The sequence below is a fragment of the Nicotiana tabacum genome, chromosome 17, assembly GCF_000715075.1.
Source record: "Nicotiana tabacum cultivar K326 chromosome 17, ASM71507v2, whole genome shotgun sequence".
Lineage (NCBI taxonomy): Eukaryota > Viridiplantae > Streptophyta > Magnoliopsida > Solanales > Solanaceae > Nicotiana > Nicotiana tabacum.
In genome coordinates, this window is record NC_134096.1 from 114275872 (window position 1) to 114288796 (window position 12925).

A 12925-nucleotide genomic window follows, 5' to 3' on the forward strand; every position below is an offset into this window, starting at 1 on the left:
CAAGTTGAGGAGGACCAGGACGGAATACTTGGAGTGCAAATTCAGCAACAGTACCCAAGAAAGGGATATAGAGGTGAGGCTTGATACACAAGTCATCCCAAGAGAGGTAGTTTCAAGTATCTTGGATCTATAATACAAGGTAACAGGGAGATTGATGAAGATGCCACGCTTCGTATCGGAGTAGGATGGATGAAGTGGAGGCTTGCTTACGGTGTCTTGTATGATAAGAATGTGCCGTTGAGACTTAAAGGTAAGTTCTGCAAGGCTGTAGTTAGACTGGCTATGTTGTATGGAGTAAAATATTGGTCGGTCAAGAACTCTCATACCCAAAAACTTAAATTAGTTGAGATGGGTATGTTGAGGAGGATGTGTGGGCATACCGGTTGGATAATATTAGGAATGAAGTTATTCGGGAAAAAGTGTGAGTTGTAATGATCTAACCGATCGTTTTGAGCTCTAGCGCGTCGTTCAGCGGTTTGAGGCTTTTAGTAGCTTCATTTCAGGTATTATGACTTGTACGTGTGGTCGGAATTGAATTTCAGGAAGTTCGGAGTTGCTTTGGAAATAAAATTTTAATTTCGGAAGCTTTAAGTTGAGAAAATTGGCTAAGGTTTGACTTTTGAGTAAACAACTTCGGAATCGGGATTTGAAGGTTCTAATAGGTTCGTATGATGATTTCGGACTTGGGCGTATGTTCGGGTTGAATATCGGATCACCCGAGAGCATTTCAACGTCAATTAGCGAAAGTTGAAAATTTGGACGATTGTTGAGAAGTTTGACCGGGAGTGGACCTTTTGATATCGGGGTCGGATTATGATTTCGAAAGTTAGAATAGGTCCGTAATGTCAATTATGACTTGTGTACAAAATATGGGGTCAATCGGGCTTGATTTTATAGGTTTCGGTGTCGAATGTAGAAGTTTGAAGTTCTAAAGTTCATTAAGCTTGAATTGGGGTGCGATTCATAATTTTAGCGTTGTTTGGTGTGATTTGAAAGCTCGACTAAGTTTGTAATGTATTTTAGGACGTATTGGTATATTTGGTTAAGGTCCCGAGGGCCTAGTGTGGATTCCAGATGGTTAACGGATTTATTTTAGACTTAGTAGATGCTGAAGCTGGGCAGCATATGGCATGACTGCTTCTACGGACGTTTGGTCGCAGATATGAGGTGAGGTCCGCAGAAGCGTTTTGGGCAGCCTGGGCATGAAGTCACAGAAGCGGAGGCGGGTAGCGCACCTGCGTGTGCGCAGAAGCGAGGTCAGGGCCGCAGGTGCGGGAATTTGCGCAGATGCATTAGGGTGTGTCGCACCTGTGATTGCGCAGAAGCGGAAGAATTTCCACAGGTGCGATGGTCTGCTGACAGTGGTCTTCCGCAGAAGCGAGGAAGTTTCCGCAGGAACGACTATTTTTCCGCAGATACGAGAGGTCGTCTAGGCAGAAGGTTCTTTTAAAAAGCGGGATTTGGCCCATTTTCTCTCGTTTTCACTTAGTTGGGGCGATTTTGGAGGGCTTCAAGGGAAGATTTTTATCACATATGTCAAGGTAAGTAATTCACGCATATTGTGAATTAAATACAAGGTGTATATATGGATTTAAATATAGAAATTAATAAAAATTTGGGATTTTGGTAGAAAACCTATAAATTTGGTATTTCTAAAATTTGACCACGAAATTGGACATGGAATTAGGAATAAATTATATAGTTGAGTTCGTGGTGTGTGGGTGAGGTTTATCTTCAAAAAAAATCGGAATCCGGGCGCGTGGACCCGAGGGTTTTATTCTATTGACTTTTCGAGCGGAGTTGGAAATTTGTATAAAATGATTAATCATGGGTATTAGAGTATATTTTGATGAGTTTGCACTTTTGTTGAATAGTTTTGGATCGACTTAGGATCTTATCATTTATGAGTCTGTACCTAGCTACAACATGTTATGTCCGGGTAGACTTAGGATCTTATCATTTTATATTTGAATTATTTGAACTCATTCTACTCGCTTAATTAATTGAAGTTATAATTGAAATTGATTTTGAAGTAAATATATGTACACGAGGCTTAGCCTTAACACTTTGAGTTGTGAGGGAATTATTTAAGAAATGGTAAAGATTAAATTCATTTTGTGCTCATGTGCTGTATTGTAAATACGTGCTTCGTAATTCGATAACTTCCTTCATTTTCTTGTGGAGCGGGCCGAATGCCTCAGCAGTATATAGATGCATTTATGGATCGTGCTGCACGTCCCTCGGCAGTGTACATATTATTCTGGATCGGGCCGAACGACCTCAACAGTATCGTGCGTTATATCGCTAGTAGCACGAATATTTACGAGCTAATCTTTTCACTAATGCCTGGCATTTTATTGTATTTCTTATTTTATGATAATGACACTTGACATTTTTCTCAGTTGTTAAGGTAGAATATGAGGTTTAGAAATTCATGCTTTAAAAGAGTAATCGGAAGGTTATGTATTTTACAGATTTACCCCATCATTATCGTATGCTTCATATCTGCTCATGTTTTACTATATTATTTTATCGGACCTTTAGTAAGTGTCGATGTCGACCCCTCGTCACTACTTCTCCGGGGTTAGGGTAGATACTTACTGGGTACACGTTTGATTTACGTACTCATGCTGCACTTCTGCACTAAATATGCAAGATCTGACAGGTTCATGGATGATCACTTTGGCGCGTAGGCACACCTGTTGAGGAGACTTTAGGTGAGCTGCATTTCAGGCTACGCATCGCAGTCCATCGAGTCCCCATTGTACTATTTATTTTATTTTGTCTTACTAAATTCGGGACAAATGTTGTATTATTACTATATTCCTTAGAAAATGTTCATGCATATATGATACCGGATTTTTGGGTCTTTCTACGGGTTGTTCGTTGTTGTAATTGTGTAAATATTTTTATTTACTCTGTAAATCCTATTTTATCTCGTCAACTAAGGAAAATCATGATTTCAAATTACTAAAATGAGTAATTAAATTGATAAATCACTGTTGGCTTGCCTGACGGCGGTGTTAGGCGTCATCACGACCTTTAGCGGATTCTGGGTCGTGATAGGAGTGGCCCCTTTGGAGGATAAGACGAGGAAGGCGAGGTTGAGATGGTTCGGACATGTTAAGAGAAGTATAGAAGCCCCAGTTAGAAGGTGCGAGCGGTTAGCCTCGGTGGGTAGCAAGAGGGGTAGAGGTAGGCCTAAGAAATCTTGGGAAGAGGTTATTAGGTGGGACATGGCGCAGCTGGAGCTGGCCGAGGACATGGCCCTAGACAGAAGGGTGTGGAGGTCAAAGTTTAGGGTAGAAGGTTCGTGGGTAGTCGGGCGTTTCTCTTTGTCTTACTCAATTCGCTAGCATTAGTGTTAAGTATGATATCTTTTATCCATAGATGGCTATAACTACCTAGAGTTTGACTGCATTCTTGGATTCAATCTTATTTCATCTTACTGTTATTCCTATTTGTTGAAATTATATTTTCTTTTTCAGTCGTTCTCTAGCCGAGGGTCTATCGGAAACAGTCTCTCTGCCCTTCTAGGGGTAGGGATAAGACTGCGTATATCTTACCCTCCCCAGATCCCACTTATGGAATACTACCGAGTTTGTTGTTGTTGTTGTTGTTATATTTACTTTACTTTCTTGGCCATAATCTGTGAGCATAGTTCGCATAATATTGTTCAATGTCATAACAATTTGTTCATTTTGCTTCTTCAAGCAATACAATGTGTTGATATACGCAGAATATAAATATTAATTGTATAAACAAATCCTATAAATTTAATTATTTAACATAGATAATTATAGTACATGATTGTTTGCCCGACAATAGTTAAAGGTTAATGACTCAAATTTATATTTCACTTTGATTGAACTCATAATTTTCCTAGTGCTTCTGGCTAAGAAACACGTCGTGCATTTTGAAAATTTAGGATCATCAGTGATTCTTTTTTAACCCTTCCAACAATTGAATAAATTTGAAGGAACACAACCTTTCAAACCAACTTCTTTTATTTTACTTTCTCATTAAAAGTTATCTAATATTACTAGATAATACTTATATATTATTTTACATATAATATAGTAATAATAATAATAATAATAATAATAATAATAATAATAATAATAATAATAATAATAACAATAATAATAATAATAATAATAATAATAATAATAATAATAATAATAATATATTGACTCAAAAATCAGACATTATTGACTCAAAAATCAACAATGAACATTATTGGATGTACAATATGTAACTAAACTAAAGGTAGCTAATTATGCTTGAACCTTTAGAACAGTGCCGGTCCAAGGATAAGGCTGCTAAAGCACCTGCTTTGGGCCTCATAATTTTTGGGGCCCCAAATTTTTCTAACAGTTTATATATTAATTTATTTTTAGAATAATATTTAGTGTTTTAAATGAGAAATTACTAATTTTCATAGTAAAAAAGTAGGATTACTCTCTAGACCATAAATTGAGAAAGGATTCGATTATTAATTCGTAACTCAATAAAGGTTAAAACCTTAATACAGTCTCACACCGTGTATATCTCAAGAGAAATTAAATGGATTAGATAAAATTATTAATAACTTTGCATATGAAAAACTAGAAATACAGAATTTAAATGAAATTATATATAAATTTTTTCTTTTATATAAAAAAGGCCTCTCATTGAAATTTTGCTTTAGGCCTCCATATTTATTGAGCCGCCCTACTTTAGAATTAATATGAATATAAAATTTATGAAATGAAGTAGCCTTAAATATGGGGTTTGTGCTTTATCTTGTTTCAACAAGTACTCTCGGTCTAGGATTCACCAATAAATTTATTGAAAATGACATCACTTTTACACTTACGTGCTAAGTACTGATTAAAGAACAATCAAGACACTTTTGATATATTGATATATTTTCATATAAATACTAAGGAGCAGAAAAAACTACCATTGACACAATTTTCTAATTAAGAGTTTGAATATGTATTTTCTGAATTTGAGTTTAAGTATCTCTGTCTTCTACAAATAATTAAACAAGACTCAGATAGTGCTTATTAACCATTTCATTCATTTCTTGTCACTCACTTATTCTACGTAATCCAAAATAAAAAAACATAGACGTTTAAATATTCATTATCCCTATATTATAATTTTTTCTTAATATTCAGTATTATTGGTGATAAATAAATGATCCCTTCATAAATCAATACAAATTTATTAGTTCATAACATCAATCATAAAAATTATATAATAGTATTATTCAATAAGCAAAGAGTTGTGTCTTTTACTCTTTTTTTTTCGCCTAACTTTTTTTTACCTGAACAACTGCAAAATGGAGTTAAAAGCATTTTATCCCAAATAAATTATTATACATTATCGTTCACGATAGAGACTTATTTAATGAATATCTGATATTTTTTCTCAACAAAAAAAATTCCTCATTAATATGTTCTATCGAAATATTCGGGAGATCATCAATTGTGATGTATATAAACTTAAAACTTAATATAATATTATTCATCAAGAAAACTTAAATTAATAGAGGAGAAGATGAACTGAGAAAAAACTAACTGTTGAGTAAATGGAAGGTCTATGGATATGAGTACGTACTTGATTTATCTGTGGAAAGCATGCTTGACTCGATCATTTTAGAATTATATTTGCATAATACAGTATGCTGGATCAATGTGTCTTGATATAGTTATAGCATCTCATTTTAGAATTAGATGACATTTCCGGGAACAGAGTTTTCGGGCACAACAATGATAAGATCAAAAAATAAAAAAGTGAGATTGTATTAAACTTTGTATAGAAAGTAGTATAAGTTTAGCCAGAAAATTCGTGTGCACGGCATCACCCTTCATGCTTTTATTCTCTTTCCTCGAAGGAGGACCTAGGATCGTGCCATCCTTTAATGCCAATTACGAGGGTCATTGATGAAGATGTAACGGTGAACATAAATGCCAAATTCTCCGTAACGGACTGTAGCTCTTAATGCTGCAGAATATTCCCTATTAAATGCTACCGGGCGCAGAGCATTTAATACACCCTTATGAACATTATCCCTTCCGGTGACAAGTGGAATGGCTGCGTTCGGTTTTCGGCCATCCCGTCTTGGGCTCCACGTATCTTTTCTTTAGACGACCACGTGTCATATCATATTTCACCATATAGGGATAGCTCCCCTGCTTTCCGGTGACATAATTTTGTATTACCGAAAAGTTGGTAGAAACACTCTTTTGGCGGGAATTACTATAATTTCCTCTGAAGGCTTCTGGCAGTTGATTAGACGCACGTCTTTTCGTATTTAATGCCCTGAACACGCGTCATCACATGATTCAGCACAACTTTTGCCGATAATCAAGGTAATCATGGCCATGAGTCTAGCCGCCAAAATTTTAATTATATGCATCATTCTTTTCCTTTGCGCTTCATAATTTCTCGAGCTTCCGATTTGCATCTTTGTTTTCCATCATTTCTCTAATTCTCTTCAAACACAAAACCTTTTACTTCTTCTTATTCAATGGCTTCTTCCTCCAAGCGTGCTGGTTCTTCAAAGAACAAGAACAAAGCCGAGGACTCTGCTCCTCCAACGATAAGTTCCATCATCCCAAGAAAACTCAGTACCAGAAAAGGACTTTGAAGAGAATTTTCCTACTACTAACCCTCGTACATGGGCTGTTAGTAAGTACCATTCTTCCATTTGTCCTTCCAGTATTCCTGTTGTGAAGTAAGACTGTCGCTGCCATGAGTTGGATATCATTGCTCCTGATCTATCGGAGCGAGTGACCCTTCCCAAGGAAGGTTTTACATACTTTTACACGTATCCCTTTACTTTGGGTGCGTTTTCTTTGAATGGAGAGCTTGATTCTATGATTGCGGAGTTTTGCCTTCTCTACCAGGTGTGTTTGGCATAGATAAGTCCTTTAGTGTAGAGGACGGTCGCCTGCCTTCGACGCTTGTGCCAGGAGACTGGAGATGAGCTAACCTTAGCTCATTTGTGAATCTCTATTCTCCCAAAATATTTCGCGGGGGAATGATAAACCTCTGCAAGCGTGACCACCATGCTTTGCTGTCTAGCATGGATGATAACATCGACCGTGGGTGGATGGAACGGTTCATTGCAGTCGCCACCAGCGACATCATTCGGACAACTGCTTCATCCTTTCCGGTTGCTTGGAACTGCACTCGTAAGCTCTTTGTTTAGTATTTCTTTTTACTAGATTCTTTTATGGCTATATCAACTCTTCACCCTTCGCATGTTTCAGCAACTCGATGGATCCTACCGGTGGTTGAAGGTTTGAACCGGTGGGTTCAGAAGATCTTGGACGTCACGACGCCCAAAACTCGTTTGTGTAAAGAACTGGCCCTTAAATACGGGTGGAAGGCCAAAAATTATGGTAATTTTAATTTACCTTGCTTACCATTTTTTTTATATATGGAGAACTTGGTTGAACCCATCTGACTTGTTCACGAAACTAGATCTACCTGCGGGCTCTGTTGTTGTCCCCGAGGAGAACGTTTTGGCTGATACCGCTGATGCAGCGAGGCTGCTTCAGGAGGCACTTACTCGAACATGTATCTCCGGGCCTGTTTCGGGCGCAAACACTTCTTTACAGAGTCCTCGGCCGGAGGATAAGCAAACAAAGAGAAGACGTTCCTCCGCGGCCGGGGAAAAGAATAAGAGGGAAAAGACTGACACCTCCGAGTCATCTCCGGTGGCGATGACGACCGGTCCTCCTTCCGGGCAGGTCATAAACACCGTGATGATTGATGATGATGAAGAAGCTAGTGATAAGGGAGCTTATGTACATAGAAGGCGACAATCCTCATCATCTCAACATGATGCTCGACCTGTTGAGATAGTTACACCAACTGAAGACGAAGTCTCGACACTTTGGGGAGACTCTGATTTGGTAGAAAATGCCAACTCCCATTTTTGGGCCCCAATTGATGTAACGGGTGGTGCGGGGTTGAGTACCGGGTCCTTGCCGTCTTTGGTTGGCGAGCATCCAACAACCAGCACTACATTTGATGCAGATGCTTCTCACTCTTCAACTCCATCAGCTTCATCTCCACCTTCACCAATACCAGCAACTGCTACATCACTTCCATCTTCATCCACTCTTCCACCAACAATTGCTACATCACCTCCATCAGCCGCATTTGACCATAAAGAAGGTGTTCCTCTTCCACAATCCCCAGTTCATGGGAATTTGTGGCAAAATTATGCTGCCCCAGCCGGTGGAGCTTGCTAATTATCCGAAGCCTTTGGCTTCAGAAAAAGGCTGGGAAAAAGATTCAGGCACTCTCGTGAGAGTGCTTATTAAACAATGCCATGCATAACGACGCAACGGTATGTTCTTTTCTTCCTTCATTACCTCTTCTACTTCTGTATGAATGTATTCTAAGTGACAATTCTTCTTACTTTGTAGGCCAACTTTCTTGCTTCTGAGGTCCCTTAGAGGTTGGTTCGTGAGAAGGAAGAACTTACTTATGGACGAAATCAGCTTTTGGTGGAACGAGACCAAACTGTTCTCCGCCTATCAGGACTGGAAACCAAAGCTACTGGGTCCGTTATTTTGGAGGCTCATTTGCAACAAAGCGATCAAGAAGTGGTAACCCTTAGCCAAGAAATTGGCCCGCTGAGGGTTAGATTCGATGAAGCTAAGGCCAAATGGGCTGAAGTCTAGGACGTCGTTCTTGCTGCAACCGAGCGCGAGGCTGCTACTACCGAAAAAGTAACTAACTTAGAAGCAGCCTTGAACTCCAAAATCGAAGAGCTTGCTGTTTTGGGGGAAAACACGCACATTTAGAAGAGAAGTACAAGAAACTATCGAGCATAATATGCTCTTTAGTTCAACTGTCCACGACATTGACATCAACCTCAAATCTGCTAGGTCCGCCCGGGAAAACCTTTCTGTCGAGGTTACCCAACTCAAAGAAGAACTTAAGCGTCGAGCGACTTTCCTCGTTGTTGAAAAAACTTATGCCACGTACAACATGAGGAGAAAAACCTTGGAGGAGTCCAAAGCTGGTATCATCGACTTTGATGCCAAAATTGCTAAGGTCCGAGAGCTTGAGTTAGCTGCTAAAAATTGACTCCCGGCGGAGTCTGATGCTCCTGGTTCTTCCGGTTCTAGTTTTGTGTTTTCGGGAATTGAAGAGGGATCGGAAGGTGACGATACTGAAGACCAAACTAGGAAAAACGTCGAGCCATCAGTGGACCCACCTACTTCTTCCATAAATGCAAACACTTCTCTTCCTCCTGGTTCTGGAGGCACTGCAATTTAGCTTTTCTTTTCTTTTTCCCATTTTGAACTTTTACTGTTTTGGCACGTTCTTGTAAATAAAGACATATATTTGCTCAAGTATCGTTTGAGTTTTACTTTTATTTGAATATCCATGCAAGTCTTTAATCTTTGCATTTGCTCAAGAATTTTGCATATGTTTTCTTATTTGTGCTTTACTATGTGTAGTCTCGAATGTGTTTTCCTCGAAGCACTTTGGTTCCGAGCATTATCCCTTATACGTGAGTGTTTTTATAAGTATTTGCGCAAGTTTACGTTTTGCGTCCTTTTCATATGTGGCTTCGGGTGTATTTTTCCCCGAAGGCATTTTTAATTCCGGGCATAGATTCTCCCGGAACTAACCCTTTAGCATGAGGGTTTTTATAAGCGAGAGCCCTCTTATGTTTACGGTGCTCATAAAGAGGACGTCCCATGTTCATTACGACACTAACATTTGAAGTATTTGTTTAACTTTCAAATGACAAAGTTTATTCATCGTTCAGACAAGAAACAAGATAAAAACAAAAGTATTTCATTTTATTTCTTCTATTTTCAAAAAATACATAAGCATTTGCAATACTGAAAAGAAAATGCCATTACTTGTGGCTATCTTGTACAACTTATTTCTACGGGGCTGGCTGCGCAGTCCCTGGTCCTGATGATGCATTTTGTTTCCAGATTTTCATTTCTTGGTTGACGTGGCAGTCATTGTTGTCGTATCCTTATATCATTCCCCCCCAGTATTCGAATGCGAAAAGTGCGAATTGGAACACTGGAAGTTTTGTATCTTCGAAGATTCCACTAATGAATTGTTAGATAATCCTCAACTTGGTAACACAACTTTACTTCCCCTCATGAATTTATGCTATCGAGCGAAGGAATATCTAACAACCCTCTAGTGGTTTGTGCTCGTGAATGGTTGGGTAACCTTTGTTCGGTAGAAAACTTAACTTTCCAGTGAGAATTTGCTATCGAACCAAAGATTATCTAACCGTCCCCGAGTGTAAGCTTGCTTGTTTGCCTTGCTATCAAAGGTCTTATTGCTGATGTCTTCGTAGTATGCTTTCTGTTGCTGGCTCATTAAAAACCTTGCCAGAAAAAACCCAATTGGGACAAAAATTGAATGAAGGGAAAAAGAGTGCAGCACATACTTTCCGTTTGAATAATGTTCATCAGCAATAATATCTTTTGAGGTGTGCCACGTTCCAGTTGCTATGCAACTTATCTCCATTCTGGTTTTCCAACTCGTATGAACCTTTCCCAGTGATAGATGAAATCCAATAGGGACCTTTCCATGTTGGACCTAGCTTGTCCGCGTTGAGCTCACGGGTATTTTGTGTTACTTTTCTAAGAACTAAGTCTCATACTTTGAAATAACGGAAGTTGTCTCTTCGATTATAATATCGCTCAATTATCTTCTTTTGAGCTACCATTCTTACATGCGCCAAGTCCCTGCGTTCCTCGAGCAATTCTAAGTTGATTAACATCGCTTCGTTGTTCGATTCTTTATCTGCCAGAAAATATTTCAAAGTGGGTTCACCTACTTCCACCGGGATTAGGGCTTCAACATCGTACACAAAGGGAAAAAGGAGTCTCTCATGTACTTTATTTAGCGGTTGTTCGGTAGGCCCATAGAACTCCGAGCAATTCTTCGGGCCATTTGCCTTTTGCAGCTTCCAACCTTTTCTTGAGGTTTTGAATAATCACTTTGTTTGTTGACTCCGCCTGACCATTTGTGCTTGGATGATAAGAAGAAGATGTGATCCTCTTTATCTTCAAATATTCGAGGAATTTTGTAACCTTTGCACCGACAAACTGCGGCCTATTGTTGCATGCTATCTCTTTTGGTATTCCGAACTTGCAAATTATATTTTCCCACAGGATATCGACTACTTCGCGTTCTCTGATCTTCTAATAAGGACCTGCATCCACCCATTTAGAAAAATAGTCAGTCAAAATTAAAAGAAATCTTACCTTTCCGGGAGCCGATGGCAGTGATCTAACGGTGTCCATCCCCCATTTCATGAATGGCCATGGGGACAGAACCGAATGTAAGGGTTATGTCGGTTGGTGTACTAGTGGTGCGTAGCCTTGACACTTATCACATTTTCGTACGAAGTATTTGGCATCTTGTTCCATGCGAGGCCAATAATATCCTGCCCATATCAACTTCAACACCAAAGAATCTGCGCCCGAGTGATTGGCGCATATCCCTTCGTGGACTTCTCTCATGACATAGTTAGCTTTCGACGCTCCTAAGCACCGGGACATCGGGGCTTGGAAGGATTTTCTATACAATTGGGCAATTTCCCATGCTCGAAATAGTTGATTATTTCATTTCTCCGGTCCCAAACTAGATTAATCGAATTTACCTCATAATAACCATCCGTATCCAGGACTGAGTTCATCAGTTGCACTAACATCCCAGATTTTGATTCCTTTATTTTCGTCGATGATCCTAAGTTTGCTAATGCACCCGCTTCTGCGTTATCCTCCCTCGGGATATGAGTAATTGACCACTCCCGGAATCATGGCAAAAGAGCCTGGACTTTTACAATGTATTGTTGCATACGTTCTTCTTTGGTATCAAAGATCCCGTAGACCTGATTTACCACCAGCTATAAGTCACATTTGATTTCAATAACCTCGGAATCAAGTCACCAGGCCAATTTGAGCCTTGCAATCAAAGCTTCATACTCTGCTTCATTGTTAGTTAAATGGATCGTTCTAATGGCTTGCCTTAAGGTTTTCCTCGAAGGCGTGATTAAGACTATTCCGAGTCCAGACCCCTTTATATTGGAAGATCCGTCCATAAATAAGGTCCAAACCCCCGATATCAATTCTGACACCATTACTTCCTCCTTGGTTGCCAAAGGCAGTAGTCCCGGATTGAAATCGACCACGAAGTCAGCCAAGACTTGTGACTTAATTGCAGTCCTTGATTTATATTCTATGTCGAACTCACTTATTTCGACGGCTCTTTTGGCCAATCTTCTCAAGGGCTCGAGTATACAGAGGATATTCCGCAAAGAGAAAGTAGTCACCACAGCTATCGGGTGGCATTGGAAGTAGGGCCTCAGCTTCCAAGCGGTGACTACGAGATCTAAGGCCAGTTTTTTCAAATGTGGGTAGTGAGTTTGTGCTCCCGTTAAAATTTTGCTAACATAATAAATGAAAAATTGCGTACCTTCGTCCTCCTAGACTAAAACCGCACTTACCACAACTTATGAAACCGTGAGGTAGACTAACAATATTTTACCTTCTTTTGGTTTTGAGAGCAATGGATGGCTCGATAAGTACTTCTTCAGATCCCTCAGAGCCTGCTGGTACTCCGGTGTCCATTCGAAATTATTTTTCTTTTTGAGCAGTGTGAAGAAGCGATGACATTTTTCGATGACCTAGAAATGAACCTGCTCATATATGCTAATCTTCCTGTAAGACTTTGGACTTCCTTTATGTTCGACAATTGATCCGGTATATCCTATATGGCCTTGATTTTGTCGGGGTTTACCTCAATTCCCCTTTGTGAGACCAGAAATCCCAGAAACTTACCAGAATTGACCCCAAACACGCACTTCTCAGGATTAAGTTTCATGTTATGCTTCCTCACGATATCGAATGTTTCTTGCAAATGCTTA